This window comes from Tenrec ecaudatus (genome assembly GCF_050624435.1).
Source record: "Tenrec ecaudatus isolate mTenEca1 chromosome 10 unlocalized genomic scaffold, mTenEca1.hap1 SUPER_10_unloc_1, whole genome shotgun sequence".
Lineage (NCBI taxonomy): Eukaryota > Metazoa > Chordata > Mammalia > Afrosoricida > Tenrecidae > Tenrec > Tenrec ecaudatus.
In genome coordinates, this window is record NW_027457623.1 from 4,167,087 (window position 1) to 4,187,681 (window position 20,595).

Consider the following 20,595-nt stretch of genomic DNA (forward strand, 5'->3'; position numbering starts at 1 on the left):
ACATCCCTCCCCTGCTCTGGTCTTCTCTCTCCCACTGCCTGCTCTGGGCCTCCAAAGTCACCAGCTGCACCTGATGGAATGGAATCTTAGTGCAAGTTCTTATTCATTCCACCTCCCACCTTGGTATTACGTGCTTCCTTGGCAAGTTGCCTGAATCATGACCAATTTCATAGGCTTAGAATATCTGAAGTTGTCTCTGTCCTCAATGAAAACCTTCTCAAGTCATGGTTTTACTTTGTCTTATCCAAGGTAGAGAACTTAGGTTTATGTAACATTTATTTAGCTTTATGAATGTTGGATGAAAAGCTTGGAATTTGACTTCTATGACCAGGAGAGTTATTCAAGAGCTGAGGTATATCTCTCCCAGGAGAGTGATCTAACAAATTTTCTGCCAGATGGTACATTTGGGGAGACAAGGAACACTTAAGCATTAATCATTCTTAACAGTGTCCCCTGTAAATCTTCCTTGTGTGTGACTACTGCCCATTTAGGGCTTGCTCTGGGAACACTTGATGGGGTAATAAGCCTTGCAACAATTCAGGCTCAAAGGGCAAGCATCTGGCTGAGCAAAATAAAGAGATAATATGGATTGAGTTGTGTCCTTACCACTACCACTTGAGATATTCCCCCAAAATTCGTTGGAACCCTAACACTGAAGGCTATAATCTGATTTGGTTATGTGAGGGCTCTCTCTGGGAGAAATGTACCTCTGTCCTTGGCTTCACACAAGAACCAATTGACGCAGAAACCTAGTTTGTGATCCAAGTGACTTTATAAAGGATAGAAGAGGCAAATATGCTCGTGGGGGGTGGGGGCGGACTGGACAGCCCACGCGCGCTGGGTTGCATGACAGCTGGTTTGAGGCCCCCACCCATACCCTGTTAGTAGGCATGGCTGACGGTACTGTTTGACCCCATTGACTGAATTAAGCCCACCTGGTCTAGATGGGGGCCCGCCCAGGTTGACCTGCTTCCTGTCACAAGGACCTAAATGTGTGCATCTTTCCAGCCTGAAGCAGCTTTCAACTGTCTGTGATGGGGAGGAGGTTTGGCATGCACAGCGACCACCCTCAGTTCTGCCTCTACTTACCTAACAGGTACACGGCATTTCTTTTCTGTTTTTTAAAACAACAACAAAAAAATCATTTGTAATCTTTCTATTCCAGCGGTGCTAGGAGCAAGGCAGAGGCAAAACCCAAGAACGGGGTTCTTCTCTGTTGAAGCGCGATAAACTCACGGGGAAGCAAACAAGCATCTTCATCCACATGAAGTGAATCTGTGAATCAGCAGCTCCCAACTGACCAAAGCACGCACACAGCAGCCCAGCATCAAGGTCCGTTTCTGTGCACTGCTCCCACTGTGAGGAAGAGCTTCATGTGCATTAAAAGGGAACTTTTGTAATATTTGAATTTTGAATAGTGGTCTTTGTCAGAAACTGGAAAAAATCTCAAAGCCTGAAGAAATTCCTTTCTAGTACTGAACATTCAAGGGAGCCTGTAGAAGCCTGAAATGATTGCTAGGTGACCACCTGGATCTGCTTGTTGAGTGAAAGTGGCAGAATAGCAGCAATAGAGCAGCGGGTTCATTCTGACCACTGACACTCGTGGACCTGGTTTACAGGCAGTAGAGAAGAAGATGAGAGCAGGTTGACTCGTTTGAAGTCCATGACCTACTCTGAGGGGACTAGAGTTGTAGAGAATTGGTGATGGGGCCAAGGCCTAAAGGCAATGCGACCAATGGACACTGAGGTGAGGCCAAGAGAGGGAGCCCACATTGACTTGACCCGAACCCGACCAGATGAAGAGAAGAATGTTGAGCCTGTGCACTGGTGTATACTGCTGCAGACTGTATAGACGAACTGTCCTGCTTTGACTTTCTTGTGGATGTGGACTTCACAAGGTTCCAACTGGCATGAAGACTCTTTATATTGAAGAATATGATTGTCTCCTCAGAGCACTGGGTTGATGGAAGTAGGCAGTAGAGAAACTGGATAGCCAAAATGGGCCAGATAAAGGCGTGAAGTGGCTAGCTTACAAGATTTCATAGATACTGGAATATATTCATAGAATTATAGGATTAATATGTGGGTGTACCTTACCTGCAATTGTTAAGCATAGGATATTTTTGTTTCATCACTTACAGAATATTATGTTTAAAGGAGGGTGGCACGGAGTGAAATGTATGCATTTTCATATTATACTGTTAGATACTGATATGATTCTATTATTGTTTTGAAATTATATACGGCTAAAGAATTTTGTGAAAATGTCAAATGGACAAGGGGTAGTCTGTTGTAGTTATACAATCTGGTGTCAATTTAGGACTTGAGAGGATTAAGAGTGAAGGGGTAGACTCTAGTCTCTCTATTGGGTTATGGCCAATGAGGCCTCTTTGTGGGCCTGGCCTTCCCGTCAGGGTTCTGGGAAATCTGGTCTTTCCTCCTTGGAGGCAGCAGACTATCTTTCTGCTCATTCCCTGAGAGATGTCCTACTAACAAGACACATGGCACCACACTGATAGAACCCATGCCCTGGGAACTGGAGGAGCCACATGGAGACCCTGCCAAAGCTGAGATGCTTCTACCACCACTGGATGCAGAAGACTTTGCAACTACTGACCTGTGATCTTCCTGCATTTGGGGTCATTGAAGGTGTTTCATGAGTCTGAAGAGAACATTATAGATTGATATCAGACATGGGCTAATATTGGACTTATGGACTTGATCTTGGTTGGGCTGGAATGCTTTCTCAATATACAACTGTTCTTGTATATAAAGGTCTTTCCTATACACATATGAGTGTGGATTTGTTTCTCTAGTCTACCTGGACTAACACTCATGGATCCCTTTCAGGACTGTAAGTTCTTTTCCCCTGACTGCTGCAAAGTATGTGACAGAGAAGAAAAGGGAGAAGAGTGAACTGTACCCATTTATTGAGGTAAGAAAAGTGATGAAGGAGCATGCCCGGTTCCCCAAACTTCATGAGTGGAAAAATGGGCTCTTGGCACAAAATGACATTCAATCTTCACCAAGAGATTCAGGGCTAAATTGCTGCCCTATCTCTGACCTCAGCTTTTGTTTTATTTTAATTCTCATATAATTCACATATATCATTCAATACTTCAGTCATATTAAGATTTGTGTAATCCTCACCACAATCAGGTTTACATCATTTCCTTCTTTTATATTCATTTTTGTTAGCCCCCCCCTCACTCCCCCAAATCTTCCCTGCCTGTCCCTAGGAGATTGTTAATTCTGTTAGTGTCTCTCTGGATTTGCCTCTCCTGGATTTCATATGTATTAAAAAAAAATACAAAACAAAATCAAGAAACAAGTAGAAAAGAAAAACTAACAATGATAAAAGAGAGAAAAACCTCAATCGAACAGAAAGTGAAAAATACTAAAAACTGGAACCAAATTAAAATTAGTCTGAAGAGATCAAATGATCAGGTGTTACATTTGAACTTAACTGTATCTGTTCATGTCCATGGGCTGTGGTCAGAGGGAATTCACCCCGCATGTGCATTTGAGTCCTTTTGCAAACTGGGTGTTCCGAACTTAAGCTCTGATTCTTGTTCATACCTGCAGATTGAGATTCTATTATTTATCACCCTGGCATCACACTGGCTGTGCTGCTTGTTCTGGGCGGACTTAGTTGACATCTCACTTAGATGGCTGCTTATTTTCAGAAAAAAGGTTTAAGTACAAGGCCCTGTTCTTTGTGATAGATGTGCACCATCTGATTTCAGGGTTTTTTTACACCCTATGCTTTCCAGTCAAATATTCACTTGAGGTAATTCAAAACACTCACTTGGCTCGATGACGCCAGAATAGCTCCCCTCCATGCAGTTCCATGGAGCTCAGCATAGTTAGGGCGCAGAGATGAAAAGACGATTGAACCATGTACTGAACGTTCAGGTTTTTCCCTGCTTTTGAAAATCTGTTTGCGCTTGTAGAGTAAATGTTTTGTACTTTTTAAGAGTGTAAAAAAAATAGATGGAGGGATTCAGAGAAAATGGCAACCAGATAGGACCCATCTATCTGGAGCTCCTGCTGCCAGACCAGAAAAATAGGAAATTAGGTGAAGGAAACGGGGAGGTGGAGTTCTGAAATTAGAACTAGGGTAACAGGGTTTCTCCTGAACCCCTTCTTTTGTGGGATTTCCACTCACAAAGCAAACCAAGAATGCTTTAAAGCAGCACTATAATTTTGACGAAGTGGCAGGTGCCAGATATGCCCTAGCCTGGAGCAGGGATCCCTGCAGGTGGACGCCCTGAGAGGGGGCAGAATCTCAGACACGAGGGGAACCCCACACTGAGCTCTCCATGCGGTTGGATGCCTTGAGCTCACGGTCAGGGGTTGGTGGTGGGTAGCCATAATTTAGAGTAGAAGAAAAAATATATTATTACCTTAGGAAGATCATGGTGTGGGAGAAAAAGGCAGAAAGTCGGGAGTCCAGGGAGCAAATTTAGTTCCAATTGGCCGACTAGTAAACAACCCCCCTGATAAGCTGCATCTCCCCCTCTGGGGGTCAGCTTGACAGCCACCAAATCTGAGCACATCACAAGTAGAATTTTTTTTAAGGGTGAAACATAAATGATTGGTTTAAAACTCAAACCCAAGTCTGGTTGCTCAGCTCCAAGCACCACATGGGGAGTCCCTTAACATAAATCAGCATAAGAAGCAACCTAGCTAAGGAATGCCAGAACTCAGCCACAGGGCCTGGCAGCTTTTACCATAACAAAGACCCGCTGTAGCAGTGTCAGCCTTAAACAGCACTGAGCTGTAGCCCAGAGACTGTGGGAGACAATTTCATTCTAGCTGGCCAGAGGGATAAAAAAGAAAATCCTCTGATCTAGGAAGCATCAGCAGTCTAGATAGGACAACAAGCTTCCCTCTCAGTGATTCTACACATAGCTGGGGAGGCCCTGCCGGTCTTGGAGCCCTAGACGGGGCTGAGGGAGCCCCCCAGTGCCCCCTCCCAGCCCCTGCTGCAGTGCTACATGCAGCACAAGGCAGGTACTCCAGCACCCAAGTGACCCCTGGCCACGGGCGCGATCTTGCTTTTGAAGTAATCTCACACAGCATCTGTGGAACCCTACATCAGGGATGGGAAAGTCCATTAACGCATGCCCAGGAGAGCCAGCATAGGAAAGCTGGATTTTCCTGCCCGTGGGCTCCGATGGATGTTGCACCTGGAGCAGCCCACCTGGGCCAGATGATTGCAGTTCAGCCAATGGGATTGACCTGGGGTCCTTCACCAGCCTCCCCGGGAACCCTTGAAAAGGCAGGAACCAGAAGGGAGAGGGGTGGTCTGGTCGTCTTCCTGGGAGGAGAGAGATCCTTGCATGACCTGAGGCAGTCTCTGCCAGGCCCCATGGTCAAAGGAATCCTATGGGTGCCTTGTAAAACCTGAAGCTTCTTTTAACTCTCATTAAATTCACTTGGATCACGAGCCCGGCTTCCGCATGAAATTTTTCTCGCGGGGAGCCAAGGACTGGGGTTGGAATTTAGGCCAGAGAGAGAGACCTTACAAGTCCATGACCCTGTGACCTTGAGGAAGAGTTGGAATTCCTCTGGCCTCAAGGACAGGTGATCAAGTATCATTACCTCCTTACCCACTGCTCTTCTTATTCTCACTTTATTCACTAGCCCTTCTAACTTTTCCACCGCACTCAGTTTCAACGTGCTCAGGTTGGTGTTGGGCTTTTATTTACTCGCTTTCTTCTTTATCCCTCTTTTTCCCCCTTTTCCCCTCTTTTTCCTCTTCTCTCCCACTCTCTCCTCTCATATGCCACTAAAGGCTTCCAGGTCACTTCCCTCCGCTTAGGGCAAATCAACCCAAATAGCAGGAGGCACTCCAGCCTGCCCTGTGTGGGAGTGCTGTACACCACACAAGGCACCTGGGACAAACACCTACAGTGCGCTGCACCGTTGAAGAAACTCCGTCATGCCCCTAAGGTGATCTCGTCAACTAGGGCAATTCTGCCCAGCACCACTGGGTCCCGGCATTAAAAGGGCACACTGACCTGCCATGTTGGAGCAGTGTCTAAACCCCTCTGGCCCCTCATCCAAGCAATCAGGGATCAGCTACTACTTTATACTTTATTTCCTCCTTCTCTCTCTCCTTGCTCTTTACCATCACAGCCAACCTTAGTGAACTCAGTTGGATTTATTTCCTTCTTTCTCTTTATTCTCTTTTTCTTTCTTTCCTCTTTCTGTCTTTGCTTTCTTCACCTCTCTCTTAGCTTGTACGATTCTCTCTGCTCCCTCTCATTGCTTGCACATACCACTGCTGGTTTCCAGAGCCCTACACTCTGCCTAGGGCAACCCTGTCCTCCTAGTGGGCAGCCTGACCCCTAAGACAGTACTGCACACAGGACGAGTCAGAGCTACACACAGCATAACACAGGGTCAGTTATTTCTTTAACCATTTAAAAAATACTCTCTCCTCCTCCTTCCTTTTCTCTTCTCTCTTTTTCCTTTTATTGGGCTCTTCTTACAGGTTTTCTGCTTTTCTCCGCTCCATCTAGCTCTTCTCTACTTCCTACCACAGCCTCCACAGATTTGGTTCTCCTTTTTAGTTGTTTTCTTTTCTTTCTTTCTTTTTTTTTTTTTTACTGTTGTCACCTTTGTTTACTCTGTGCATTTTAGTTGTCTGTGGGTGAGTGGTTGTCAGTCTGGTTGGCATTATTGCCCCAGTCTGTGTCTTCCTCTTTCTCTCTTTTTCCTCTCCTTTCACTCTCTTTCCCATCACAAGACAATAGCTGTCTCCAGGCCACTCCCCTCTGCCTAGGGCAAACCTGAAGGCCCAACTGAGGGAGCTCCCACCCCCCACTTATTGGTGTGGCAAGCAGCTGGGGAATTCACGCTGGTCCTCTCCCACACACTAAGCCACAGGTTGTTCTCCCCTATAAAAAGTGGGGGCATCCCCAGCCTAAATCCTGAGGTCCTACAAGTGACTGTGGGAAACGCCTGACCACCACTTGTGAGGCTCCACGCTACTGTGGGAACATCCACCCAATCTCCAAGGCGATCTCTCTGTACATCCCCTTGTCTAGCCAGATTTGTAAAGTAGAATTTGGATCATGATAGTGGGGGGAGGAAGCATTTAGGAACTAGAGGAAACATGTTTCATTGTTGCTACCCTGCACCCTGACTGGCTTATCTCCTCCCCACATCCCTTCAGGAAGGGGGTGTCCAGTTACCTACCAATGGGCTTTGAGTCTCCACTCTGCACTCACCCTCATTTACAATGACATGATTTTTGTGTTCTTTGATGCTTGATATCTGATCCCTTCAACAGTTCATGGTCACACAGGCTGGTGTGCTTCCTCCATGTGGGCTTTGTTGCTTCTGAGCTAGATGGCCGCTTCTTTATTTTCAAGCCTGTAAGATCCCAGATGCTATAACTTTTGATAGCCAGGCACCATCAGCTTTCTTCACCACATTTGCTAGTGCACACATTTTTCTTCAACCATCATGTTGGAAAGGTGTTCATCATGGAATGCCAATTTAATATAACGTGTTCTTGCATTGAGTAAGTATTTGGCAATGTCCATCTACTGCCTTAATACTAAGTCTATAAATATATGCACGTTGATCTATTTACGAACCCTCCTGTATAAATATATTTACATATGTACATGCCAGTATGTAGACCTCTAGAAATACCCTTTGTCACCTAGTTCTTTCCTCTATTTACTTTTACTTTCCTCTTGTCCGACTATCATGCTCAGCTTTCACTTGGGTTTGAGTAATTTCTCTTGGTTACATTGCCCTTGCTGAATACCTACCAGGCTTCTCACACCCTCCTTGCGATGGATTTTGGATTACTTGTTGCTCCCCTGTCGCTGGATTGGTCAGCATCACCTCCTTACCCCCTCCTCTCTCTCTCCCATGTCCCCGGGAACCATTGGTCCTGTTGTTTTCTCCTCCAGACTATTCTTCCAGCCTATCTTATCTAGATAGATCTGTTGAGATAATAATATGCACCAAAAATCAAACCATAGCAAGATAGGCGATGGGTGAGAACACAGTGATGACAAAAAAACAACAACAGAAAACCAATGATCAATAAAAGAGTAAATTAATTAAAAGACAAAAAAAATTTTTAAGAAAGAAAAACCTGTAAATAGATCAAGGTCTGATTTTTTTTTTCTATAGGTGTGTCCTTCAGTCAGGTCTGATGGCGTATCATGCTCTGGCCCCAGAGTCTGTCCTTTGTACTCCCTCAGGGGCTACCCGCTCTGCTCCCATGGTTGCTCTGCTGCATGCTTTTAGTGATTTGCCTCCGTGTTGGAGGGCCAGTCGGGTCAGTCCCAACACAGAGTCTCCGGTATTGTCCCCATAGGGCCCTGGGCCAGCAAGGGATGGCATGTCTCATAGTGGGATCAGCCATATGGTCCACTCTGTACATTGGCTGTTCAGAGTGCCAAAATCATCCTCCAAGCCTGGTGGACCAGTGTGTGCTCCACTCTCTTCCTCCCCCTTCATTTGCCCCTGTGTGCTCTGATCAGACATGTCCATCTCCCCTAGCTACAGGTTCAGTGCCGTCTTCTAAAGTAAATTCTTCTGGGGGGGGGGCAGTTGTCCACGTAGCTGGTATGGAGGCTGGACCATCCACTTTTCATTTAGGATCAAAAGCATCTAGCTTTTAGCATTAGGTGCTATTGAGTCAGTTCCAACTCAAGGCAGAATGAACCACTGCGGAGTCCTACACCATCTTCAAAACTGTTGTTATACTTGAACCTAACATTTCAGCCTTTTCCAGGGACTGGCATCTCCTGATAACATACCCAAAGCATGTGAAGTCTCCCCGTGCTTGCTTCTAAGGACCTTTCAGACTGTTCTTCTGACACAAATCTGTTCATTCTTCCAGCACTCAATGGTATTTTTAATATTCTTGGCTAGTGTCATCTTGATGGGTTGAAACACTATCTCGCTCTAGTGTTGATGTACATTTTTCTGATGCCTAATTATACTGAGTATCTTTTAAGGTAATCATTTAATTTTTATGGCATTTTGAAAAGATGTCAATGAGGTCTATTTAATTTGTGTTCAGATGGAAACACATAACTCAAACTAAATATGTGACAGTAGAATAAGAATCCATTTTATCCTAAATACTTGAGATATTTATACAGCCTACTCAAGTTTTTATCAACATAGATAAGGTGGCGGTGGTGGTGGTGGTGGTGGTGGTGGTGGTGGTGGTGGTGGTGGTTTTTAAGAGTTAATCTCTAAATAGGGGGCTGTAGTACTGAGCACTGAATCTCCTTTGCTTGATTAATTTTTATGTTAGGGAAGTAATACAAGGATTCCATCAAATGACCCATCAGTTTGAGGAAAAAGCATATCAGAATTGATGGTCAAAGCCTATATGGCTTTATGGTTTAGTCTCTAGGGGTATGTAATGCTCTTGTGAAAATAGTATTCCTCATGATAATAACGAGGAACTGGTGGGCTTCCAGGGCTGGGAGCTGAACTGAGGGGCAGTTCTACCCTGTCTAATAGGGTCACTATGAGTTGGCAAAGACTCGGTGGCTGTCAGTTTGGTTTGTTTGACTTGAGTACTGGCATTCAGTGTGTTTATCGAAATCAATAAATTACAAGCATTTTTGATGTCTATTTTTTACATACAAAATTTAAATCCCCCAAGCCTCTGAAAACTGCGAAGATTTCACAGCACTAGGTTGGTACTCTCCCATCCAAGAATCAGTGAAACTGGCAGGTTGTGAGGCATTCAGGCTCCCTCAGTTCCTCCTGCTGCCTTCCCTGACCCTGGTCACTTGCTTCTATTACCTCTCTTGGACCTTACATGCATTTGAATTAGAACACCATAGAGTACAGTGCTCTACATGTGCAGCAGCTCTAACCATGTCACTCTCTGTCTCTATGAAGCCTCTTCCAACAAAATTCAAATGCGATTGTATGTGCACACATAAACACACGCATGCACCAGAGCACCCTTCTTAACAGAGAGTCAGGAGGGTCTCTTAATTATTTGCTGTCCTCACTTTGGACACAAGTCCCTTGATGATGAGTAGGAGAAAAGGAACATCAGGTAGTGGGGGAAACCCTAAGGAGGAACAGAGGAGAGCTTTAACTAAGAATAATGCTACTAGGGGAATGATGGCATGTGAGGAAAATTAGATACTTCCAGACTGTCAGATTTTTCCATACAGCAAAATTAACTTTTCTAGTTTTGTCTAAAACTGGCCCCAGGAAATTTCAAATAGCACATCTCAGATTATCTAACCTACAAAGGAGTAGCCGGCCTTCCACCCACCCCCACCCCACCCCCGCCAAAAAACCAAGCGGTACAAAGCTCCACTGGGTACACATTTCAAAATATACATTCTCCTGTTTGGGCAGGCATCTGGCAACTTGCTCTGAGCTAGTGCACCCACACTTTTTTCCCAAGGTCATTGCTGGTGACAAGACCTTGTGCTCTTCTCACAAGCCAGAATGCAAACATAAATCAAGTCAGTGTAAGACGCCATCATCACCTCACTCAAATACACCTCGTCAAGTGAACTCAAACTTCAAGAAGATGCTCATTTGTTTGGTTTTGTTGATGTGAGGGTGATAGTGCATTTGGAGTTTAGTCATTGCACTAGGTCAGACTGTTAATCAAGCTTCCTATATAGAGGTTCTGAAGATATTGTGTAAGAAGGTCTGAGTTGTCTGGCTAGACCAGAGCTTGCACACTGCTATTGACTAGAAGTTCCGACACACAGAATCCAGGACAGATAAACCCCTCAGGACCAATACTGAGAGTAGCAACACCACGAGGGAAGGTAGGGGGGAGAAGCAGAAGAAAGGGGAAACCAATCTCAATGATGGACATACAGCCCCACTCCACCACCCAGGGGAACAAACAGCAGAAGTTTGGGTGAAGGGATACAGCAGAGGCGTAAAATATAAAAATAAAAAGTATGTATAAAGTATCAGTGGTTCACGTGGGTGGGAGGAGGGGAAAAAAGGAGCTCAAGGAGAAAGAACATGTTTGGAAATGATGATAGCAATGTATGTACAAATGTGCTTCATACAAATTGGTGTATGAATTGTTACAAGAGCTGTAAGATCCCCCAATAAAATGATTTATTTAAAATAAAAAGGACTGATTAGTGGTAGACAGGGGACTGGTTTTGCCACCATGACAGTGCACCTGCTCACACACAAAAAACAGCATGCCTCTATCGCCCGATCTGATCCCAGCACACCGAGGCAAAATACTAAGGGTGTACAACAGAACAGGAAGGGGAACAGAGCAACGAAGTCCCCAGGGAATACCAAAAATAGACTTTGGGGCCAGGGCTAGCTGACCCATCATACTCTATGAGAAAGCACTCCTAAAGGCCAACAAACAGTCCTTGAACTAACTAAAAGCTTTTCTTTCTTGTGTTTTGTTTTGCTTTTTGTCATTGGCTTGTTGGTGGTGGTGTTGTTCTTTTGTTTCATTTTGTTGCTTGGGTTTGCTCTGTCTCGTTTTTGTGCATGCTATGATTTCCACAGGTCTGTCTAAATGAGATAGGCTGGATGAACAATCTGGAGGAGAAAACAATGGGACTGACAGCTGGGGGAGGGAGATGGGAAAGGGGGGTGTAGGGAAAAAGGAAGTGCTGTTAACAAACCCAGGGACAAGGGAACACCAAGTGATCCAAATAGATGGTGAGGAGGGTGTAGGAGGCTTGGTAGAGTGTAACCAAGAGTAATGTAACCTAGAGGAATTACTGAAACACAAATGAAGGCTGAACATGAGAGTGGGACAATCAGAAAGTAAAAGGAAATCAAGGAAAGAGGTAGGAAGCAAAGGGCATTTATAGAGGTCTAAATAAAGGCATGTGCATATGTAAATATATTTATGTATAACGATGGGGAAATAGATCTATATGCATATATTTATAGGTTTAGTATTAAGGTAACAGATGTACATTGGGCCTCCATTCAAGTACTCCCTCAATGCAAAAATACTTTGTTGTATTAAAGTGGCATTCCGTGATGCTCACCTCCCCAACACAATTGCTGGAGGCAAATGGGTGCATAAGCAAATGTGGTGACTGAAGTTGATGGTGGTCGACTATCAAAAGTTATACATTCTGGGGTCTTAAAAGCTTGAAGTTAAACAAGTGGTCATGTAGCTGAGAAGCAACAAAGCCCACATGAAAGAAGCACACCAGCATGTGTGATCACGAGGTGTCGGAAGAATCAGGTATCAGACATCATCGGAACAAAAAAATCATATCTTTGTGAATACGGGGGAGTGTGGAGTGAAAACCCAAAGCTCATTTGTAGATAATTGGACATCCCCTTACAGAAGGGTAGCAGGGAGGAGAGGAGCCAGTCAGGGTGCACTGTAGCAACAATGAAACATACAACTTTCCTCTAGCTCCTAAATGCTTCTTCCCCCACAACTAAAATGATCCCCATTCTACCTTACAAATCTAGCTAGACCTGAGGATGTACACTGGTACAGATAGGAACTGGAAACACAGGGAATCCAGGGCCGATGATCCCTTCAGGACCAGTGGTGAGAGTGGCGATACGAGGAGGGTAGAGGGAGGGAGGAATGGAAAGGGGAAACCGATTACAAGCATCTACATATAACCATCTCCCTGGGGGACAGACAACAGAAAAGTGGCTGAAGGGAGATATTGTATAGTGTAAGATATGACAAAATAATAATTTAGAAATTATTCAGGGTTCATGAGGGATGGGGAATAATTATCAGCTGATGCCAGCGGATTAAGTGGAGAGCAAATGTTTTCAGAATGATGAGGGCAATGAATGTACAAATATGATGTATGTATCAATTGTGATAAGAGTTGTATGAGGCCCCAAAAATTGATTATAAAAAAAGAGAAAAGAAATAACAGTATGAAAACATCCCCCCAAAAAGCATGCCTCTCTTGTCCCTCATATCCTAATCACCTGAACTCACTCCATGTGACTTCTTTCTGTTTCCATGAATGAAGGACAGTGGTTTGACAACACAGAAGAGGGGGAGAAAAAACAAGGGTGTCACCCAAACTGCTGAGTTTGAAAAATGTTTCCAAGAATGTAATCACAGATTAGACAAATGTGTGAAGTGTAATGGAGAGTACTATGAAGGGGATAAAAAATTTAAATGCATAGTTTTGAAAAAATTGTAGTTTTTGTCGGGTTCCCCCTAGTAGCTTCCAATTTCATAGCAACTCAAGCCATCACCATACATCAAACTGACAGAGAAGGGGTGGGTTTTGTGTGTAGGTGGTGTTGGTTATTGCACAGGGGCAAGGGACTTCTGGTGGCATAGTACCTTATGCCTTGGGTGTCAACTGTAATGTCAGCAGTGGGGAACCACCAGTCAGTCCTCAGAAGAAAAGGATGAGGCGTTCTACTCCCATAGAGTTAGCCTTTGGGAAACCCACAGAGATAGTTCTGCTCTGATCTCATAGAGTCGCTATGGCTCAGCATCGACTCCATCGAAGTGAGCTGACAAACTAAAGGCAGGAGATCTGAAAGAGGATGCGGAGACGTTGTCTCAGGTACTTTGGACATATTACTATGGTGGAACCAGTCCTGCAAGAAGGGCGTCATTTTTGGCAGAGGGTTAGCAAACAAGAGGAAGACCCTTACTTAGGTGGATTGACACCGTGGCTGCGAGAATCGGCTCAAATACAGTAACAAGTGCGAGGATGGCGCAGGACTGGGCTTTGTTTCTCTCTCTAGTGCACAGGCCCCTATGAATCCGAACTGACTCCAGGGCTCTACAACATCAACTACTACAACCCTGAAGTTCAAACCTACCCAGTGGCTTCCCAAAAGGGAGGTGTGGCCATGTGCCTCTGTAAAGATGACAGCTAGGGAGCCCCTGCGGGGCAGTTCTACTCTGTGGCACAGGGGCAGCCAGGAGTCGGAATGTGCTTCACAGCAAAGGGTGTGCTTTGTCTCAGTTTGTGCCTGCTGCTGTTTATGCTATGCACTGAGTTTAACATGTGACACTCAGGAGCGAATGAATGGAAACACACCCATGATGCTTCCATGATGCCAGATGCAAGCTGACACTGTTTCTGAGTTCTGGGCATATTATTTTTTCAGAGATAATTTCCTGTAGCGGTGACACACCGAGTCCTATTTCATGTAAAAGCATCAGCAGCAGAGGAAAGCACTGCACAGAGAGAAGACTATGACACGTAACAGGCTTTCCATAGAGGAACAAAAGGGTGGATGTCTTGGGCTGCACTCTTTTCTTGTATACAGACAGTAAACAAGCTGAACACATCTCACCTAAGCATAACATTACAACTACTTGAAGCCCAGCTCAGGCATCTGGACAAGAGGCAGCAAGGAAGGATGGGAGAGAGTTAATGGGCTGGGCGTCCCCAAAGGTGCAGAGTGGGAATCAAGGGAGGATCCAGGACGAGCCAAGGCTTCTGGCAGAAGTCTGAGAGGAGAGCAGCAGAAAGGAGCTGCTCTCTGGGTCCTCACAGATGTAGCCAGTGAGAGAGCAGCAGTGCTGCCCCCTGGCGGTGCGCCGAAGGCAGGGCCGCTTCCCCCAGGGCTGGAGAGCTCTGGGGAAAGACAAACCGTGTCACTTTGGATGCCAAGTAAGGGGGCACTGTGTGCCGGTGGTGTACCTATGTTGGCCAAAGCGCTGCCCACTGTGCATTTGCTTCCCACAAGCACAGTTATCCTTCCTCGTGCATCCAGGAAAGACAGTTCTAGAAAAACACAAGCAGTAAAATAAAACACTGCCAGGTCTCGAACCATCCTCACCATTGTTACTATGCCCACTGGTGTAGCCACTGGTTCGAGCTGTTTTATTGCCCGTCCTCCACTTTTTGCCAAGCATCATGTCCTTCATGGACTTGATGTCCCTTCAGGGACTGGTCTCTCCTGACAGCACGTCCAAAGATATCAAATGAAGTCCAGCCATCCTTTGTCCCCATGTTCTCTTGGCAGTCCTTGTACTTTTATTGCTCAGTGTCTGATTATTTGGGACCAGGCCTTATTGCTGCCCCTTCCTCACCTTGGCCCCCAATCCCGACCCCAAGCCCTGCACATCCACTGTGTGAAACCTCCTGTTCCTGTAACCATCCCTGTGCTTTTGTGTGGGGGGTCTAGCTGGGTTCCCCTGGCAATTCGCCAGCTGCCCTTGGGAAAGTTCATGGAGTCGGCTAATTAGTAGAAAAGCCAAACGTCCAGCTGAGATTGGTTTACTCCCTAGCACCCTTGGGCAGGAGCACAGCCCCACTCCCGGTCCCAGGTAGCCAACGACCACACCTAGGTTCTCCGGACTTGGCAGCTGTAACATGTGGCCTGGGCTTCCCCTTCATTTCCTGCTCCTTTCTGGCTTGCTGTCTGACTTTTCTTTGCGGAATTAAAGCTGCAAATTGACAGGATCCCATAAACACTCTAAAGCCACAAAAAAACACCAAATGCCCACCCAAACATGTGAAACTTCCAAAAATCATCCTTAGAAGATTCCCAAACCCTAAACATTCCTAAACCCCATATATGCCCTGAAAACACCATGAAAGCCCTAAGAAAACCTAAAATGCTGGGGGAAAAAAACACATATAATATTAAAAATACCCTAAAATCCCTAAGGAACTCTGCAACATCACTAAAAACACCCTATTGTGCTGAAAAATACCTATACACTCTAAAAAACCACCCCTAAATCCCTTAAACACTCCCTAAAATCTTATAAAACACCCTAAAAACCCCAAACCACCCGAATGCCCCAAACACACCTTGAACGTCCACAAACAACCTAAAAGCCCTAAAAAATCACATGCCACCAAAAAGCCCTAAATGACCGCAAAATTCCAACTCATAGCCACCCTATAGAGGGCTTCTGGAGCTGTCAGTCTTTTATGGGAACAGCTTTATCGTTCTCCCAAGGAGAAGTTGGTAGGTTTGAAACCCTGACCTCATATTTAGCAGTCTAATAATTGCTGGACAGTGCCACCAAGGCTCTACTGGTGTAGTGGGTTACACATTGGGCTGCTAACCTCAAGGGAAACGGTTCAAAACCACCACCCACTCCTTGGGAGAAAGAAGAAGCTTTCTTTCTATTCCCCTAGATTTCTCATTGAAGGTGTAAAGTAACCTGTTAAATGCGCGCAGTGGCAGCAGCAATGTCTCATAACCATGGGGAAATGTGGTTCAGAAACTTCAGAAGCAAGCATCCACCAGTAGGTGACTGACCAGCAGTATTGACTTGGGCAAAGAGAAGGTGACATGGAAGGGTAAGGAGAAGAATGCGTGCAGAGGGCAGGTTGGCAGCTGAGCCTAAGTCCAGTAGAAACAACAGCAGAATGGCCTGTTCCTGGAAGGGCCACAGGAGATGGTGCGACTTCATGTAGCCCCCACTTACATGTGTAACAGCAGCAATTGCCTGAACACGTGGTCTCCCCAGGGAGGAGCCTTTGTGTGGTGTTAAGATGCTGTTACTGTCTGTTGTACTGTGGTGGCCTGCATTTGGCTGTAATGGTGGAAATTTTGCAGCCAGTAGTTCAAATGCCTGCTGGGTCACTCACTGCAGGTAGACTTCAGCAGTTTCCAGACAGAGAGACGAGGGAGGAGGACCTGGTCTTCCACTTCTGAAAGAACTGGCCAGTGTGAACCTTGTGAATGGCAGAACACTATACCTGAACATGAGTACCGCAGGCTATAAGGCATGATGGATTGACACAGTGGCTGCAGCAATGTGCTCAAACATAGGATAGTGCTGGCCTGGAAAATAGTTCATCGTCCATTAAAAAAAATCATTATATAAGGGCTCATACAACTTTTGTTGTTGTTTTTCCCTAAGGGAGAGCAGTGTATTGGTACACTGAGAGGTATATAGATCAATGGATTCGAACAGAAAAGCTACACATATATTCACCAGTCAACAGGAAACTAGCCTTCGAAAAAGGACACAGAAATATCCAAAGGGACAAATTCTGCTTGCTCAACAAATGGTGTTGGACAAACTGAGATACCGTATGTAGGAAAATGAAGCAAGCCCCAAACCTTCCCCCATGCACAGAAATTAACTGAAGAGGGGTTAAAACCTGAAAGTAAACCTCCGGGCTATCATAATCAATTTTTCGATGACCTCATCGGTCAGAAATCATTGTAGGAACGCCAAAGCGTTCTTGTGTTCAACGTCTACATACATAGCAGGTGCTCCAGTAAAGGGGAATCTTGGTGGAGCTGGCTCATCCATTCCTGAAGAGAGTAGAGCACCACGTTGGCCCATCACAGAGCTCAGGTGTAGAATCTTCCTCACTGTCATCCTTTATCTCAGCAGTGTCAGTGTTGGATTATGAATTTCCCAAAGAACCAGTATCGCTCAATTCTGTGCACAATGCTGACTCACTCTCGCTGTTATTTCACTGGTCTAAAAACCCATTTAGGTTAAAATGACACTTTTTTGATGCCATGACCTAAAATTTTTAGTGAGAAAATGTTCCTAATGACATTACTTGGGTCTTCCTCTAATCCTGATGCCATGTTCTTTTTCACATAGGCCAGCTTCTTGTATAAATTGCTCAGCATACAGATGGAATAAAAACAGTGAAAGGATACAACCCTGATGCACACCTTTTCTGGTTTTAAACCATGCAGTATCACCTTGTCCTGTTCACAGTCTCACCTGGTTCTATCTCTTGGCCTTTGTATAAGCTCCATATGAGTACAATGAAGTGTTGTGCAATGCCCATTCTTTTCCATGGTATCCCCAAGATCCACCTCCTTCCACTCGTGGTTTCCAGAACGTGGGGTTGGGACAAAGCCTGGATAGTCTCATGGCAAGACCAGATCAGGAATGGAGCTGAGCCGGGAGCAGCTTTATTTGCTTGCTCCAGGGAAAGTCTGCCAGGGGCTTTCTACAAATGATAAAGGTGAATCCCTCTCTCGTTACCCACTGATCATCTCTGAGCCTCTTGCTCTCATATCCCTTGCACAGACCTCTACCATTAGATGGACAATTAGGTAACGTTTGAACACTTTTCTGATGCTGAGCCTGGGGAGCAACTAATAGCTGAGTAAATATTGATTGAAAGATGGTGAGTGGAAGAAAATAGCTTTGCCAGGTCCAGGTTGTGATGGAGATGAGAGTGTTACCAAATCCTGCTGTCCCCATGGTGGGTTTGCTGTATTGTGCCCAGTCCTGAAAGTCTGAGCCAGGGGTTTTAACATGGCCCCTTTCAAAACATATAGGTGGAATTCTTGGACCATGAGCTGTCCTTAGAGTGTGGCTTTACCAAGGTGATGTCCGCCCTGGAACGAAACAACCCAAGAACCTAGATCTTTGTGAAGGTGTTGGTAAGGGATGCCGCGGAAATCATAAACTTGACTGAAAGCAAAGGAAACTTTGCCTTCATGTGTCTGCAGCTGGACGAAGTGGTGCTGGAGCACACCCTCCTTTGCGATTCTTCTTGTTCTTTTTATGAGCTGCTCCCTGGCCTGTGCAGTCCCGTAAATCTGGAAACTCTTTGCTGGTGGGGGCAATTGTTATATCCTCCCCCCAGATCCAGATGTCTTGTCCATGGTCAGTGCGCAATCCTTGTTAGCCAGAGGAGTGGGGCATCTAAAGGCAGGCAGGGGTCACATACTTTTTTTCTACACTTTCTAGAAAGACCAGAGCTAAACATCTTGCAGCCCTTTTCATGTCCTCTTTCTTTTCTGTATTTATTTTCCAGGAAAGAGGAGAAGAAACGCGACAGCATCTACTGACAGCAAGTCAAATGCCATCGTGTGTGTTCAGAGGGCAGGCTGGTTCTCATTTGCCTAACTCATCAGTCCCATCGTGCCATGTCCATGTTAGATTGTTTAGGGAAACAGATGACATATGTTATGATGCTAAATAAGCTGAAACAGTGCCAGGATGGAGGCAGAAGGGGTTTATTTGTTTGTTTTTAAATGAAGCATGGCTTTCTAGTGACTTATTGTGGTGGGGAAGGGGGGCACCGAGGGCAACAAGACATGGTTGTGACAGTGGTCTGGGAATTGAGACAAATCATTGCTTCTGCAGCAGAGATGAGCTGCCTCTGACCTGTCAGTTACTTGAAGGGAGACTCTGCATTTGGTCAGACAAGTCTTAGTTGGAGATGGTACCAGCTTTCCTCCTGAGCCTCTGTGGTTCCCTTTGGACTACACAGGCCCGAATCGCTTTTAGCTGAGCAACAGCAAATGGCAACACAGACTTGCCATATTGCTCTTTTGCGTACACTCTTTAAAAATCGTACTAAATATACATGCATCAAAACATTCGTCACTTCCACGCTCTACAAGATTATAACTAAGTGGCATTCTGCATGTTGTTCATATTATCATCCTTACCCATTCCAAAATTATGTCATCACCCTTATGGAAGCTCAGTATCGTCTCAGGGATGGCACTTCCCCTCCAGGCCCTACTGGGTTAGGCTGGGTTGACTAGAGAAATAAATCCAAGGACACTCATATAGGTATAAGAAAGACTCCACCTCACTTATTTGTCCAATTGACATGGCATTATGTAACAACCATACTTACCTTCCTACCTATCCCTGGAAACAATTGGGATATGTTTGTCTCTATTCATTTTCCTAGCCTAGATATTTCTTGTAAGTGGAATTAAGCAAAATGTGTCCTTTTTGAAGCTGATTTATTTCACTCAGCATAATGCTTATGAGGTTCATTCCTCTTGTAGCCTGTGTCAAGAGTTCATTTCTCTTTATGGCTGAGTAGTAGTCCATTGTATATACCATAGGCAACATGTTTGACTTATCCATTCACCTATTGATGGGTATTTAGACCGTTGACACGTTTGCGAGATTGGGAATAATGTTGCAAGGGCCATCTGTGTATTTGTATCTATTTATGCGCTTGCTTTTAATTGCTTATATCCTTCATTTCCTTTTCTTTCCTTGTTAGACTCAGTATGATCCCCTTCTGCCCATCCTCTAGCCTCACAACCTCTGTGTCTGATGTGCCAGGATCTCACCAGGAGCCTTAACACCAAGATTCTGAGCCCTGACTGACCATTCTGATCATCCAGGGAATTGAATATTCCGGAGCACACAGAAGATGAAGTTATCAAAACTCCTTAGGCATAACCGAACAACTGGAGGGAGTGCTTTATTGGGCTTGGGGGCTGGGGATTATAGTTGTGAAGGACACCAAGGACAATTGTCATTACCTAGACTGTAAAGACTATGGTCGACATCCACGCTGGTGAGTAGCAGCTGGATCTCAGAAGCTCACAAGTGGCCATCTAGGTGGCAAGTATTGTCACCCTCACTCTGGAGGAAAGAGTGGTGAGTGGACCACATGAACATTAGACTTCATGACTCTGAGCACAGAATAACTAGATGATCTCCAACTATCAATTCCAACTTCTTTGAAAGGGATCACATCAAAAGGTCCTAGATAGTGAAGCAAAATTCACAGTCATAAAAGAGACCAGGCTTATTGGCTGGATAGGGACTAACAGAACCTCTGAAATGATGGTCCTTATTCACTAAGTTTGAAAATGAACTCCTACCTGTGGTTCAATATTCAGCCAAATAATAGATTGGTCTATAATGGGAGCAATTACACAAGTGAGGCACACAAACCTGAAAACAGCAAACCA